This window comes from Choristoneura fumiferana, chromosome 2 (assembly GCF_025370935.1).
Source record: "Choristoneura fumiferana chromosome 2, NRCan_CFum_1, whole genome shotgun sequence".
NCBI lineage: Eukaryota > Metazoa > Arthropoda > Insecta > Lepidoptera > Tortricidae > Choristoneura > Choristoneura fumiferana.
Window position 1 is genome coordinate 686,771 of NC_133473.1, and position 8,041 is coordinate 694,811.

Below are 8,041 nucleotides of genomic sequence, written 5' to 3' on the forward strand. Positions count from 1 at the left end.
TTACTTTGCTCAACCGCGAACTTACAATAGCAAAGTCTATGCAACCAATGTGTGTTTTTGCAGCTCCTCCACCTCCACACTGTAATACATACACACACCCACAAACCCAACTATCGTGAGCCGAACTACACGGCCCAAGGGTTCAAATTCAAATTCAAATATTTATTAATAGGTTGTGAGTTTGTAAGCCGTGGTGGCCTAGTGGTTTCACCTATCGCCTCTCAAACAGAGGGTCGTGGGTTCAAACCCTGGCTCGCACCTCTGAGTTTTTCGAAATTCATATGCGGAATTACATTTGATATTTACCACGAGCTTTGCGGTGAAGGAAAACATCGTGAGGAAACCTGCACAAACCTGCGAAGCAATTCAATGGTGCGTGTAAAGTTCCCAATCCGCACTGGGCCCGCGTGGGAACTATGGCCCAAGCCCTCTTGTTCTGAGAGGAGGCCTGTGCCTAGCAGTGGGACGTATATAGGCTGGGATGATGATGTGTGTTTGTATACATAGGTTCTTATAATTACATTGAGTACGTCACAACAAGCCAGGGTCCAGCATAGGTACAATATTTCAATCCTACAAGCTAAGTTAAGTACATAGAGTTGATGCGCGACTAAAATAAAACTTACTACAGAAAAGTTTAGGACAATGTCAAGAAGTTATAGCTCATGTAACAACTTTTCTGGATCAAAATGATTGAATTCTAGAATTAATTTCAAAATAATCAACAAGAATTGATGTCATGCCTGGATGAGATGTAGTAAATTAATTAAACAAAATAATAACAATTGTAATAATATAATGTCTTAAACTTTCGTGATTTTCACTCATAGTCAAAATACCACGCACAGGACTTATCACGCTAACACACACGAGTAATATTTACCTCGACGTTTCGGCAATATTACAAAATAAAGGAGGAGGAGCAGGTAAATATTACTCGTGTGTGTTAGCGTGATAAGTCCTGTGCGTGGTATTTTGACTAATTGTAATAATGTCAATAATGTGTCGATTTCATATCAGAACATTCAATAGAAAATAATAATAAATTAATAATAATCAAGTCAGAACATTCAATAAGAGTTCAAAGTACGCAGGCTGGGGTGATGCATCTATTACAATCATAGTTGACAACTTTCTAATTTTTCCTACATTCTGAAAAGTTATAACCTTGTTCTGATGAAAGTTAAGCTGGACTTAAATTATTCTTTCGTAGCATAAACTTTGCAGTCCCACTTGAAGCACTGTCTGTACAAGAGCTTGTACATTATATGAAGGATCCACGGAAAGAACGTGTCTAGTCACCTAAGCAACTTTTTGAGTTATAGCGGTTTGAAATTTATTTAAAAGGTAAAAAAATAGATTTTATATTGTTTTCAGATTATTTAATTCAGTGGTAAGTCATAGTACTTTGTGAACTCTACATTTTGAGATTAAAATCTCAATTTAAAAAAAGGTGACTCGACATGTTCTTTCCGTGGACCTTTCATAGTGTAAATACTGCAGGACGCATTATGCATACGTAACTAACACGACACCGTACAAACGGAGCTAGGCTAGTTATCTTGATATCGTGTGCTCTAATTATGAGACGTTACTACGTTTAAATTTAGTGTCAGTGTGTATGTAAATTTGCTCACACTTGTATTTCATAGCAGGATCTAGAGCGTAAATGTTAAAGATAACTTCAGTTGTAGAGACGCTCTATTTATGCGAAGTATTTTGGAATTAATCTGGAACATTTCAGTAGATGGTTGAGTTAGTTTACTAGCCACCATTGTCCCACCTTCTTTTTTAAGGAATTTTGAAAGAAAGAAAGAAAAACATTTATTAGTGACATTCACAAATCAGATAAAAAAATAAACATGGAAATCGAGACAAATTTTCTCACTCAGCATGATGTCAACCTTGCCCGACGCTGGTGCTGGGCTTGTGGTGATTTTCGGGCTCAGAGTCACCTTAAGACCGTTTTTAAATAAATAAATGTCGTGGGTCACTTGACACCAATTGACCTAGTAATATATAAAAGTTATAGTATTATCATTCGTATTAATTAAAAAAATAGGTTGTGAGTTTGTATACATAATAGGTTAAGCCCTTTTGTTCTGAGAGGAGGCTTGTACCCAGCAGTGGGACGCATATAGGCTGGGATGATGATGATTATGATATATTTAGTTAAGGTTTCTTAGGTAAGTTTTCTTTGTCGTCTTCTTATTATTATTATTATTTTATTTTATTTAATGTGTACTTCTTTTGTTTTTTTATTTGAGTAAATAAATATTTAAGTCATATGTTAATTAAGTTTTCAAAAGTTTATACTGAAACGAAAAAAGTTTAAAATGTTTTATTACTATTTTACTTCAAACGTGTACTTAAATAATAAACGGCTATAAACGGTACAGTGGTCACAAAAGGTACTACTGCCCTGGCAATGGACGGGCTACATCGTTCGAAGAACAAATAACGGTTGGGGGAGTAAAGTCCTCGAGTAGCGACCACGAAATGGAAGATGGACAAGCGTCCCACTACGTGGACTGACGGCATCGCGAGAGTTGCAGGCCACCGGTGGATGCAAATGGCGAGTTGTCGTTGTTGTATGGTAGGATCTAAGTAAATCTTTGTCATCTCGGCTTCATAGATATGCCAGTCATGTACGAGTACATCAAAACATATAATTAATTCGCATGAATAATCAAATAGGGCAATTGCTAATTACCTTAATTTACGTAATAAGCGTTAATTAACATATTAAATGTGAGCGGTTACCATTCGAGGTATAATGTGATATTTTCCTTATCAACTGACAGATTTATTTGATGTATTAGCTATTACCCACAACTTTGTCTACGTGCCTCAGTACCTTTTTTTAAATCAAATAGTTGGCAAACGAGAATACGGGTCACCAGATGGTAAGCGATCACCGCCACCCATGGACACCTACAGTATAATTAGGACTGCGGGTGCGTTGTCGGCCTAAAGGGGAGGGGGAAGGGGGGAGGGGAGTTGGGCCTCCGGATCTCCCACTCACCGTACGAAACACAGAAGCAAAACTACTATTTCACGCCGGTATTCTGTGGGAGTGTGGTACTAACCCGGTCGAGCTTTGTAAAACCTTTGTATTTTATCTAAAAATATCCCACTAAAATAAAGAGTGGAGTAAAGTGTACCTTACCTACTTACTACCTAGTCGTTTTTACAACAAAATTCCAAATAATATTAGGTATTTAGGTACCGATCAAACATATACAAAATTAAAATCTACGAGTTCATGTTGCCAAGGAGACTTTAATATATAAGGCGTAATTTAAAATGTATAGTTGTTATATTTAAAAGAGGAGGGTGGGTCTGCATCTTAACACATCATGTACTGCAAAGACATGTGTGTAGCTGTCACGCGCTTATTTGGTGACAGAAAATAAAATTAAAAATATTGTAGTTTACTGACAGATGGACCTCAGCAAAGTTTGTACTTTGCGGCTACATTGACCCGTCAATAATGACGCATACCTACTGTGAAATTCCTCCGCCGTTTCTTCCATTTTCCCTTAAAATTTGCCACCAGTTGTTTTAAAGCTCCCACCTAAATCTTAATTTAGCTGCTTTCATAAACTCCGCGATATTATTTCTGGTCGGCAAGACCCATTTCACGCAACGATAGAACTAAATATGAAAATATTACTTTAGCAAAAGTGCAAAGCAAAAGGGTCCTGAAATGCCATTATAAGGCCTCGTTTCCCTTCCTTGGGTATAAAGGGGAATTTATGTGCTTAATACTGCGGCTGCGGCCGCGATTCTGACCGATAAGTCAACGGTATTGGAATTATGACAAACAAAAAGATTTCGGGACACTTTCTGCTGTAACATGCCGTGATTTATAGGCGTAATCATTTTGGGCCTGTTTTTTTTAATTGAGATTTTAACGCGAACGCGATCGAAACGTATTTTGTAACCGAAAACTTACACTAAGGGTTAAGGGGGTAAGGGTAAGGGGGGATGTATGCTTTATTACTGTTATGGCACTCCAGGTCTATACCTTATCATGTCTTAAATGCAATGTTTAACTATGTGACTGTTTGTTGCCTTAATAAATTAAAAAAAAAACATTATAACAATCAAAACGCTCCACATACTTCATTGTGCCTTTCCATTTGCCTGCACGAAAGCAAGCCAAAACCGATAAAAAGCAAGCCCTCGCGTAGCCCGATAATTAGCATTTGTTCACGTTCAAAGTTGCTCGTATCGAAGTGTATTACCATAGTGTAATGGCGGTGATTTGGAAAGTAGGCCGCTTCGCCTGCCGTTGCCAAGTGTACTTGTTCTATTTACAGCTATTTTTCAGCTTTATGTACGGTTAAGTAGAGGGTTTCGGTATTATTTTAAAAGCAAATAATGTGAGTGTTATTTCGAGGAATATGTAAGTTGAAGTGGCATACGTTGACTATATCACTTGAGGAAATGACGTTTGGGGAAAAAGGGAAGAAAGCGGGTTGAAAGGTTCTCGAGTGGAGACGCGAGGCAAACCAATACATGATTGGCTTTTTGGAGTCTTTTTGTATTTTTTATTTCAACTCCAAATTTGTTACTCTCACGGGTATCCCGTTAAACCATATCGAAAATATAAACTGAGACATGGATGCACAGAAAACCAGAAAAAGAGACCAGCAATCCGTGCTGCGTGCTATAACCCTTACACCACCGCTGGACAGGAATCTCGACACGAATTTTTCCTTTGCATACATATCGCTATCTTAAAAAAAATCCAATCATCAATCATAATCATAATTTGATTGCTTAGTAGCGACAATCTCTTGTCTGCGAAAGAATGTGACGTCTCTCGATGAGAGCGGAACATAGATGTCGCTAGTGCTGCTGCTTAGGTAGCTTAGTAGATAAAAAGCAACCTGAGATATGTATGCAAAGGAAAAATTCGTGTCTAGATTCCTGTCCTGCGGTGGTGTAGGGGTTATAGCACGCAGCACGGATTGCTGGAGACCTGGGTTCGATTCCCAGGGCTGGTCTCTTTTCTGGTTTTTCTGTGCATCCATGCCTTTGTTTGTATTTTTGAAACGGCAAACCAATACGTTACTGTAAAATACCTCTAAGGATCGTGGGTTGAAATTAACCACGAGCATTATGGTGGCGGAAAGCATTGCGAGAATCCTGCACAAACCTGTGAAGCGCTATGGACCTGCGTGGGAATAATGGCCCAAGCCCTTTCATTTTGAGAGGAGGCCTATGCCCAGCAGTGGGACGAATATAGGCTGGGATGATGATAATGATGATGATGAATATAAGTTATACATTTTGACAGGCAAAATATAATATGTTACAATGGTTCCAACGGAAGACCAGCGTCCGCCGCAAGGTTGACATGATGCTGAGATGGAACCATTTCATGACAAAATTTGTCTTGATATCCGTTTTTCTTTTTCATTCTTTTATAAAATATCACGAATGAATCTGTTTCGTCTCTTTTCTTTTTTTTCAAAAAAAAACTTGAAACACTTTGCTGTCCACCGGTTTAAGACTAAAGACCTTTAAAGTTGAGCTATCTTCCGGACACAAACGGATTAAAATATAAATTCTTAATAGAAAAAAGATAACCACGAGTCCCAACGGCAAAAGGCACGGAAACTATCTCGTCCCATTTTTACCGAGAATTTCTCGGAAATAAATTTTATTGAGTTACAACCTTTTTTTAACAAGACCGCTCTGCAAATCTAGTTGAAAAAGTTACATGGTTTTACTAGCAGTCGGCGAGATAAATGGTTTCAAAAGTGAATGATAAGATAAGTCTAAGATATGTAAGGCTTTAAAACTGTGCATAGCGTTTAAGTTTGTATTTTTTACTGAATTGAGCGGTCGTGGAGGCATGGTGGACGGATGACCTTAAGAGGGTCGCTGGCGGCGGATGGGTGCGAGAGGCTGAAGACACAGTGCTGTGGCGCGCCACGGAAGAGGCCTATGTCCAGCAGTGGACTGCTGTAGGCTGATGATGATGATGATGGTAATGCTAGCCTTATGGTCTCTCAAGCAGAGAAGCAGAGGAGTCTGGGCATTTCTGAGTTTTGTTAATACTTATTTACCTACTAGCTTTTGCCCGCGGCTTCGTCCGCATGGAATCCGGTTATCGCGCGCTGTTCCCTCGGGAACTGTGCATTTTTCCGGGATAAAAAATAGCCTATATTCACGTTTTCCCCGTATTCCTAACTAACATTACGAACCAACACTACAGATGATTGTTACAAAACAATAGTCCTCGAAGTAGACGCTTGAACAAAGTAAGTTGAACAATGTTGAACAAAGTGAGCATAGTGTGAACAAAACATGAACGAGCGCGACGCCGATCGAGAACAAAGAGCTTGCGAGTGGTGCGTATGTGGGAATTTATTAACAAGTCGTTAGGCGCGGCTTGGGTTAGAAAATGACGCGTTTTTACTTATACCTAAATGGATATAAGGGTGCTAGGATTGTGATGTAACATAATGGGGTGCACTTGCACCCCCCTCGCGTAAAAAAAAATACATAGAACATGACTGACCGAAAAAAAAAACAATAAAAAAAAAACATTTTGCGGTTCGATTTATTATTTAAAAAAACTGAACTTTTTATTATTTTCTCCAATATATAACGAAACCAGTATTTTTTTTCTTGAACAAATCTCTCAACAGAAATTAGGTTTGGTCAATTTTCAGTACTTTAAAGGACATTTTCTCCAAACAGGTTGAGTTTGGGTAGCTAATAAAAAATACGTGTCCGTTAGTTTAGACTACTCTATAACATATATCAAAATAAATCAAATCGGAGTCGGACAGTTGGGTACCCTTCCTTGTGAGATACAGAATAGTTATTTGTGTCACAAGGGAGCAAAATGGTGTATTTATGGCGAGGGCGTACATTGAATCCAGAATGTAGCGAAGGATTCTGCAATAGAATCCTGAGCATAGCGAGGGATTCTAAAATAGAATCCTGAGCGTAATGAGGGATTCAAGTGTTAACGCCCAAGATGAAAATAATTTTGCTCTCGAGTGGCGCATACAACTTTTCACACCGAGCATTAAGAAACTTGAAAAAAATAATTCTAAATATTATTAAAGAACAACCAGCATAGAAAATGGCGTAGCTTTACAATTATCAACTTCAAAAAATGGCATTTGCAATAAAACACTTAGAAAAGCCTTGAACAGAAAAGTTGAACTTTGCTCCCTCTCGTCAGGGAGGAAAAGTTACTTTTCTGAAGGAGAGGTGTGAAAATCCTATTTGTAATTTCAACGTTAAGCAGGTGCAAAAGGCAATAGCTACCCCCGATGGAAACTAGTCCGACTGTGTTTGAGCCCAATTGCATAACAAATCACAAACAAATAGTATTAGTGAATTTCAATACAAAATCGCTTATCCTACTAATATTAAATGTGAAAGTGTGTGAGTGAGTGAGTGACTGAGTGTGTTTGTTACTCCTTCACGCTGAAACGGCTGGACGGATTTGGATGAAATTTGGTATGTAAATAGAAATAGAAATCGTTTATTCGTGAGAAAGTAGCGTAGCATAACAAAAAGATATTATTTTATTTTAAACAACCAGCGCTTTCGGAAAAACCATCATTGCCAAGAAGAATGCGCCGCAAGAAACTTGGCAGAAATCATTTTTTTTTCAAAATAAAATAATTACAAATAGAATACTTAAAAACTACAATATAAAATTAAAGAAAATTACGTGGAAAAAACAACACTACGATATAATGCAATGACTCTTTACTGTAAACCAATACAGGGGTGTCTATTACCGGTGGTAGATTTTTTTGACATTCATAAGTGCTTGTTATAGCCTAAATTGAATAAAGATATTTTGGCTTTGACTTTGACTTTAATTTCGACAAACAGTGCTAAAACCCTGAAACCTCGCTCCCTCCTGTGCCTGGGACCATGTCCGTAGCGATACGCCGGTGCTTCACTTCCGTCTCACACAACTAACTGTTACACAGTTTACATGGTTTATACAAAAGAGTGATACTTCCATATGACGTGCGTTTGTTTCGCACACTAC